This window comes from Amblyomma maculatum, chromosome 7, assembly GCF_055883805.1.
Source record: "Amblyomma maculatum isolate TAMU_Amacu chromosome 7, ASM5588380v1, whole genome shotgun sequence".
NCBI classification, from domain to species: domain Eukaryota; kingdom Metazoa; phylum Arthropoda; class Arachnida; order Ixodida; family Ixodidae; genus Amblyomma; species Amblyomma maculatum.
The window spans coordinates 97,735,256-97,744,379 of NC_139350.1; the positions used below are offsets into that span (position 1 = coordinate 97,735,256).

Consider the following 9,124-nt stretch of genomic DNA (forward strand, 5'->3'; position numbering starts at 1 on the left):
TTTTAGATTTTGTAACCTCTCATCTGTGTTGTGCAACATCTGGCTAATTTTTGTTTTCAAACAGTTGTTGAAGATGAAGCCGAAGCAGTTCTTGGCATGGTTTCCTGCTTGGATTAATTTGCTAATTACAGTTCTTTGAAACTTGCATCAATGCTGGACAGTTCAAATCGCAGGCAGTTGAACTACAAGAATGATGTGGATCATGCATTTCAGTTCTGACAAATGGAAAGTAACGGTCCCCTCCATGCATGTATAGGTGCCCTTAGACAAATACATACTCGGGTGTGTGATTGTGACGCATATCAAGGGTCTACAAAAGGCCACGTGGAGCCAGTGTGATATTCTTCACGAAGGCTAAAATAAAATTGTACAACAACTGCTGTACCATGCAGAAAAAAATTGTTCATTTTGTGTATGAATAACTGACCATGAATAGCATCTTACATAGAGTATGATGTGATATATAATATCTGGTTTAGCATCCCAAAACAACTATGCATGGCTATGAGGAACACAATAGTTGAGGGTTCCGATATAATTTCGACCACCTGGAGTTCTTTCACATGCACTGACACCGTACGGTGCATGACGGCCTATTGTTTCGCCTCTACTGAAATGCCCCTGCTTTGGCTGGAATCAAATATGCATGGGTTCAGCAGATAGCTACTGAGCCAGCACAACGGGGTCAAGTAACAAAATGCATGCCATTACATTTCCTTCTAGACTGTGGTCTCCTTCACAGAACTAATGTATACAAGGAAAAGTAAATAGCAAGACAACACTAGTTTTATTGCACATTATATTAACATTTCAGCAAACATTCTCTAGGAAGAAATTTGTCAATGTTTGCATGGAAACCATGAATATCTTACAAAAACAAAACAATGCACTTACTGCACTCCCACTGTTAATGGTCTAGGTTGCATCTATGCTACTTGGTTTGGTTTGGTAAAACTTTATTTCCCACAGTAAGGGTCCTGGAGGACACTCGGCTAGGCGCCAGGTGTTGAGGGCAGCTCCCACGTCAGCACAGAGAGCCCGAAGCTCTCCGCCGCCGCGCGGGCCTCCTGGACAGCCCGAAGCTGATCATGTAGTGAAGCACTTTTTAAAACTTTTACTACACTGCACTTATCACAAAACCACAAGCCCCATCTGATTTGGCCAATCACGATGAAACTAACGGAGACAGATGTCTCACACCACAGACTGGTCGCCTCGCAACATATCTCTGCATACGTTGCATTTCAATTTCATGCCTTTCCACTTAGCTTCAACTGTTGCCAGCATTACTAGTCATCCATCTTTTCTGAAATTTCTTTTTACACTGTTGGGATCAGCATCCTTGTTAACGATGGTCTCTGGCATTCTCGATGCTATCATTTTCGCATCTTCCTCACCTGGAAGAATGAAGAAAATGACAAGCCTTGAGCAGACAAAAAAGTAGGGAGACTCCTAACCTCCACCTGTGAGGGTATGATGCGCCAGCATTAATGGCTTTATTGTGCAGATCCCACGGTGGATTCCTGTTAATTTACATGCCCTTTGCTATAAACTTCATTACTAATTCCTTAATTCATGTCTCTGTTATCTCAGACATACTCATTAGCATACAGTCGTAGGCTGCCCTGTTATGTGAGACAACCTGGCATAGACCTCTGTAAGCCTCACGTTAACCAAACTGTACAAACATGCCTCCATGGCCTAGGAGTAACATTTCTTAATCGGAGCTGAAACGTCCTAGAACATATTTCAAATATAACTTTGTAAGCTTGAGTTAACAGCTCCTGCCATGTCATGTGGCCTAGTGACATTTGGTTCATGCCACTTTTGCCTTGTGCACAAGGTCCATCTGTTAAATACTGGTTAGCATGCATGAAAAATGCATTTTCACACAAACTGGTGGCAAGTGGTCAAGTGGTGCACTGCAGATTCTGAAATGTATACCTATATGCATGCAAGGATGTCATCCTCACATAACATGATCAAGAGTTCTGTCAGTGCCTGCAGTTAATGGCACTTCAATGCCCATTAAAGGACCACCTCAGACAATGGTTGGTGTCACCACAAGACCTGTTCTAACAGTGTACTGACAACATTCCTCTGAGCGATGGACATGTATATGCATACCTTAGATAGCTCATGATTGTGGATCTCATTTATTTCTGACTTCCACAGAGTTCCTGTCGTCAGAAACCCTACACTTTATGAAATCGGGACAGCTGTCTTGAAAGGTGATGAAAAGAAATAACCAGGTTACCTTGCTGCAATGCTAAATTATAGAGGGTGAATATGCTGCATGAAGATACCAAGAAGCTAGTACAAAGAAAATTGAGAGTGAAATGGCAGGAATTTTTAAACATCAAAATAAACAACAAACTACACTTTGTCAAACCTGTCATCGAGGAATGGAAATCATGCAGTCATCAAAAACATATCATGGAAGACATTTTAGGTCGTCTTCACAAAAGACACACCCACACCTGACACACAGCTTCATACTTATGAAAGAGGACAAACCGATATGCAAGGAGTGTGGAGATAAACTAACTATAAACCATATCTTACATGTGCGCCAGACTCGAGAAAATAAGAGGAAAACATTTTGTACAATTTTGCAAAAGATCTCTTTCCATCTCAGCATGATCCTAGGAGAGACGTGCAAATTTCCTGCATTTTTGGTTTCCAAAAATGTTCCAAAACAAGTTACATCCTAAAGAACACTTTAGTCATTACACACAAAATAAATACATTAAACCTTGTTCTTGATGCATGGCAGCATTAGTCTCTTATGCACCATAAAAATCAACACAACGCTGTAAGGTATACCTTGGTTAGCTATGTTATATGAGACAAGCTTTCGGTCTGGTGTGGTCCTCATTCATGTGACAGCGCTGTCATGAGGGTCTATATCCCAGCGATTGGAAAGTGACCTATTCTAATAATTTTAAAAACTGAAGGCGATTTTACAGATCTCTAAAGACACGCAGATGTTTGGTTTCGACTTGAGTGCTCAACTGCTTTATCAGCGTCCGCCTGCTTTGACAGCCTGGAGTGAAACTGGTAAAGAGAACACATTTTTGAACATTCAACGCGTTTCTGAAGGCGTTGCTTTCAATTATGAGGCCCACAAAAAGCAGCTGAATGTCAAACGTCGCCTAGGTAGGCTTTCTAGCAAGACAGCGGTGTAGCGAGGAAAATCGCTCCGCCGGTCCATCGCTGGCGCCGCTGACTTGACAGGCGAACTGTTCAAACTTATAGCTACTGACCACACCTGAAACACTGAATTGCGCATGATCAAGGCAGAATTTCTCTAACACTGAGCACTGGTAGCTATCGATTTCGCGCCCAATATTGTGAAAATCTGTCCTCTCTTCGATCATTGATACGTCCACGGTTGAACATTTATGCGCCTCGGGGTGGGCCAGCCGTTGGAACATGGATGCGTGGATGTAGCAACGATCACTTGCATGGCGCACTCTGCAAAATTCCAAGAGTCAGCTTCTGCAACGAAATGTGCTGCGCACATTTTCTACCGCGTACCTAAGTCCGGCGATGCATGCATATCGATCCCGATCGTTTCAAAGCTGCGCGGCCGTTCAGTTGGGTCACGCTGACCTCGAGCATGCGGGGGTTTAAACTACATGTACGCACAATTCAACGACAAGAAAATGATACAGGCCAAGCACTTTAGTCTAGTCTTCCCCAAAATACCAAAGATCATTGCTGTTCACAGGGAATTCGGATCATTCGCGCTTCCGGCTTTCCGGTTGTGCACTCTTGCGGTGCGGTGCAGTAGGTCTTCGCCTCGACGAGTCGATGTGCAGCTCGCCGCAGTAGCTGCGTAGGCCTTTAGTAGATTCGGCATGTCTTCTGCCACGGCTCTGAGGTAGAATTTAAATTAAGAATTTAACTAGAAACATCCTGTTTCCTCTGTCTGCATGTGAGGAACGAGCATATATACCATTTCACATGCAGAGTATATATACATTCTTTGGACAGCCGAATGTTCTGCACGGCGAGGTGTGTGTGTTGTGCCAGCGCTAGATCTTCGGAGGTCGATGCAGGACCTAAGACAGCGTAAATGCTAGGAGTAACTCGCTTACATTACGGGCAGATCGAGGTAATAGTTTAGTGCGAAGCGAAAGCTGCTAGTGAATGTGCGTATCTCGATCGATGCCAGCTGGTGGAGTTGGTGCAGTACGTCGCATCGCCTGCAGCTATGTGCGTGCACGACAGCGATGCTTGCCGTACACAATCCTGAGTGAAGACCGTGATCTATGTTAGAACGGATGAACTCTTCGTAGCACCTCATCGAGAGTCGCGGCTAGCTGATAACATAGAGGATAAGATTGACGCGTAGCAAGCGGAATGTGGCCGCATTTTGACGTGCATATAGCCATGCAGCCTGTATATCGACGTCCGCCGTATATTTACGAGAATATCGAATGGGTACGTCGGACATACCTTTAGACACTTCGTAATTTTATAGTTACCGGCAGTGTTGGAAGAAGCAGCATTGGTACCGCTCCTTCACGCACACAGTCTTGTTGGGATCCCCAAATCGCGAACCACATCTGGGTAAAACTTAGCATCGGGAGAGAAATGCCATCCACAAACGTAGATAAACGCTTTCTTCACCGATGCTGGCTATCCGATGAGCGGTAGCCACTGTTTCCGGCGGTTGGCGTTTTGAGGCACTTTATGCAGAATGTTTTCCTGCCGCCACTAGCAATACGTTCGCAGCCAGGGACTGCACACTGTAACAACCTCCCTCTCAAGTCCCGTCAAAACAAAACTGCCTTCGTGAAGTCAAGAGAGCGGCCAGTCTAGCCCAGAACTGTCCTGCACCCGTCGCGCACACGACGTAACACAAAATCGAAGGTGATTTCAACACCAGGGATGTATATGTATAGCGTGGCAACAAAACTTCAGAGTTGTGCCGAAGGGCGATGACGATGAAGCAGACGACGAAAGGCCCCCGGCGGCGCGTCGGCAAGCAAGCGCGCCAAAACGGAAATTGCGGCGTGCGGTGCTAAGCAAAAAAAAAGTAAAAGCGCAATTGTGTCAGTTGTGACGTGTCAGTGGGCGAGACCCATGGAGGAGGGCCAGCCTTTGCGCGCGCTAAAAAGTTGAAAGGAGGAGAAAAGCCGCGAAGGCGCAGATATTCAAATTTTGATTGCAAATAACTCTGCTTCCAAATGCCGCATTTCAAAACTTCTTGCGGGAAGGTTATCTTACATCGACATTCTTTCACATACTAGGCATAGGGAAACTGTATCGCAAAGGCTGTTTTGAGCACGACCTACTACTAGTAGGTCGTGGTTTTGAGCCCCTTTAATCCAACGCCGTCGGCGACAACGAGGAAAGAGCCGAAAAGCCCACCAGCACGCCACAAATCTGAGGACAAATTCAGATTCAATTAGGGACATAATAGTCAACATTTCCCCTTCATGGATCACTGCCTTGTCATGGCGGAGGGGCTTGCGAAACTCGATGAAGTCGTGAGCTCTGCTGTGTAGGGCCACCCAAGATAGACAGGTCCCGGCAGAGAGTTCTGACAAAATGTGATTCACTGGAGAAGGTAATGGCAACCCACTCCAGTATTTCCTGCCAAGAAAACCCTATGGCCAGTCACAATACCATTCATGATATGGCGCCGGAAGATGAGCCCCCCAGGTTGGAAGGCGTCCCACATGTTACTGGGGATGAACAAAGGGCGATTCCTAGTAGCTCCAGGACGAATGAAGCGGCTGGGCTAAAGCCAAAAGGACGCTCAGTTGTGGATATGTCAAGAAGCGACCGGAAAGTCCGATGTTGCAAGGAGATGTATCACATAGCAACATGGAATGTAAGATCTATGACGCAAGGTAAACTGGATGTTGTCAAGCGAGAAATGGACAGATTGAACATTGATATCTTGGGTATCAGCGAGCTCAAGTGGACCGGAATGGGAGAATTTAACTCCGGCGACCATTATGTCTTTTATTGTGGGCACGAATCGAGAAGGAATGGGGTCGCTCTCATAGTAAACAGAAGAATGGGCAATGCAGTGCTAGGGTACAACCCCATAAACGACCGAATGATTTCACTTCGGATCCAAGGTCACCCTTTCAACATAACACTTATCCAAGTCTATGCACCAACCACTACTGCTGAAGAAGCTGATGTTGGAGATTTTATGCGGACCTACAATGCCTTTTAGACCGCACCCCATCATCACCCTAGCAAAAAAGACCAATAGGGTGCGTTATTGGTTTTATAAGAATCGGTATTGGTTCTGTAGGTATTCTATGTGTTTTATCTGCATTTCTATGGGACTTATTCAGAAACTCATAAATCTTATAGACTGGTACATATTTGTCCTATAGGCAATAGTATTGGTTTCATAGGTTTATCGGTGGGTTGTATAAGAAAAGTATCAGACCAGTGCAGAAGCCCATACATCTTATAGGCTGATACATGCTTGTCTTGTAGACTACTACATATTGGTTCATGTGTCTGATACATCAGTATGCCTTTGTTTATGGGTCTTGCATGTAGGATCAGTACGTTAGGTCTTTGTCATTGTTTCCTTTTCCATCTCGGACACATCCCCAAAACTCACGCATTCATCCCGTTTATTGAGTGTTGCCGTAACGTACAATATTAGCCGCAATAACAACTGAGAACGCTGCGCGCGGTCTCAACAAACTACAGGGTGTTGCACAATTAGACCCGCGCTGTAGAATGCTTCTCCCAGCTAAACCGCGGAATCCTTGCAGTTCAGATTTCGCACAGAAATCGCATTTTGTCGCTAGTATTTTTAATACTAAATTTGTTTGTGGTACTTGCCTGATTCGATCAGAAGACGTAAAATATTCCCATCGCCTGCGGCGGCGGCGACGCCAGACGAACCGCTGCCCCAGCGACGGGACTGGTGGCGCCACCTCATGCTGCTAACAACAACTCTGTAGCAGGAAAAGAGGGGGCGAGCGTTTCTGGCAGAAGGTTTGAGTTGTTGTAAGCAGCATGAGGTGGCGCCACCAGTCCCATCACTGGGGCAGCGGTTCGTCTGGCGTCGCCGCCGCCGCAGGCGATGGGAATATTTTACTTCTTCTGATCGAATCAGGCAAGTACCACAAACAAATTTAGTATTAACAAATACTAGCGACAAAATGTGATTTCTGTGCGAAATCTGAACTGCAAGGATTCCGCGGTTTAGCTGGGAGAAGCATTCTACAGCGCGGGTCTAATTGTGCAACACCCTGTACGTACGGTTGGAGCCGCAAGACGCGCGACGCTGTTGCTACTGGATCACTGAATGGAGATGGGAAAGCACGCGGATATAGCACGGTTCTGTCGGGGCCCAGCTCAGTCACAATCACCTACATGTGCAGAGCAGGACGGTGAAATGGATTGAGAGGCGCGCGTCCAAGCAACTGCAACGCTGCAACCGCCGCCGAAGCGAGAGGAGTCGACATCGAGCACGCGACGAGTACGGCTCGAGCTGCCGACGCGGTAGCGCGATGCCAGTGGCGCTTCGCAGCGGAGAGGTAGGTTTCCTTTCTCTCACTCCCACTCCCGCGCAAGCGTTCCCGTGCTGGCCTCTCTCATCCTCCTTTCCACCTCTCCTCTGGGCGCGCATGCGCAGCTCCGTAGAGGCATTGGCGCTGGCGCGATCGCTGATCGGGCGGCAGTTCTAGCCACCATAGCAGTTCGGTTGGTGCCCTGCGTTAAGTTTTCGCCGATTTTCGGGTTGCTTCTCGAGGATATCAACGTTCCAGCGCACGTTCAGCTTTTGATCAGGTGCGTGTGCATCACTTGCAACTTCAGGCTGACGTTTATACTTTGTCAGTATGTGGCTTTGCGTTGCAGAATGCCGTTGCCTGCACGTCAACAAAGGAATTTGAATCGCGCGGTGTGATATAACGCAGCGTTGAGTTTTAAAGTTGTCGGCACGATTTCTTGAAAGTATTGATGAAACTTTTTAGCGTTAATCTGTTTTCGAATATCGTGCGCACTGTGTTTAAGTGGCAGAACCTGTGGTGAGGCGCAAGGCGGAATGTTGGTTCAGCAGCTACCTCGGCGTTCAGTAATGGCGGCGCCTCTCCTAACTGCCTCCGCATGAATACGCGCGCAATCGCGGTTGCCAGTATATGTGTGGACCGATTTTTTGAAGTCATGGTGGTGTCGCGTTCTTGAAATCGCTTATTTTTCAAGCTGTAACGCAATTTTTTATTTCTTTCAGGTGCCTTAGCATTCGAGAGACTACATCATCGGGCCGAAATCCGCAATCTTGGAATCGAGGGCTACCTGGATGCAGTCAATGTTTGGATTATGTGCCAGTATGCGTTGCCGCTGTCATTGTGGATTAAAATGTGTATACATGCACCTGCTGCGTAACTCATCCCTAGAAAATGGAACATAGCTGCCCTCTCCTTTCAGGTGTCCGGAGAGGTAAAACACCCGCAGCTACTCGATGAGACCAATATTCCATAGGGCCTACAAAACCAATAGGAAGCCTACTGGTTTTGTAGGTCTATCAGATTATTGACAGCTATGGGTGTACTAGCATTACAGACCTATCAGTTTATCAGATGCCATAGGACCGATAAAACCATAGCCTATACGACCAGTAAACAATTGACCTATAAAACCAATACTCCAGTAGACCTGTAAAACCAATCGGCTAGGATACCCATAAGACCAATACTCTGGCAGACCTATAAAACCAATATCAATAATCTAATAGGCTATTAGTTTTCTATCGGATTTTTTTGCTAGGGCAGACATCGTTTTTCTCATAGGAGACTGGAATGCTAAGGTGGGGAGTGAAGAAATATCCGGAATTACAGGCAAGTTCGGTCTTGGTGAGCGAAATGAAGCTGGGCAGAGGCTAGTAGAGTTTTGTCAAGAAAACCACCTGACCATAGCGAATACTCATTTTCAACAGCACAAGAGGCGCCTGTACACATGGACTTCACCGGACGGTCTGTACAGGAATCAGATCGATTATATTCTTTGCCGGCAGAGATGGAGAAGCGCTATACAAGCAGTAAAAACAAGGCCTGGGGCCGATTGTGGCACCGATCAGCTTCTTGTTGCCAAAATTAAGCTTCGATTGAGGAAAACACAGAAAACTAGA

At 46.2% G+C, this 9,124-nt stretch overlaps 1 long non-coding RNA gene across 1 annotated transcript; it reads left to right on the top strand.

Annotated features, from left to right (window-relative positions):
• Positions 1 to 7,737: 7,737 nt before the first annotated feature.
• Positions 7,738 to 8,370, top strand: LOC146184019 (uncharacterized). The gene is made up of 2 exons (XR_014708540.1): positions 7,738 to 7,785; positions 8,228 to 8,370. It is a non-coding gene; the product is annotated as an uncharacterized LOC146184019 (long non-coding RNA).
• Positions 8,371 to 9,124: the final 754 nt, after the last annotated feature.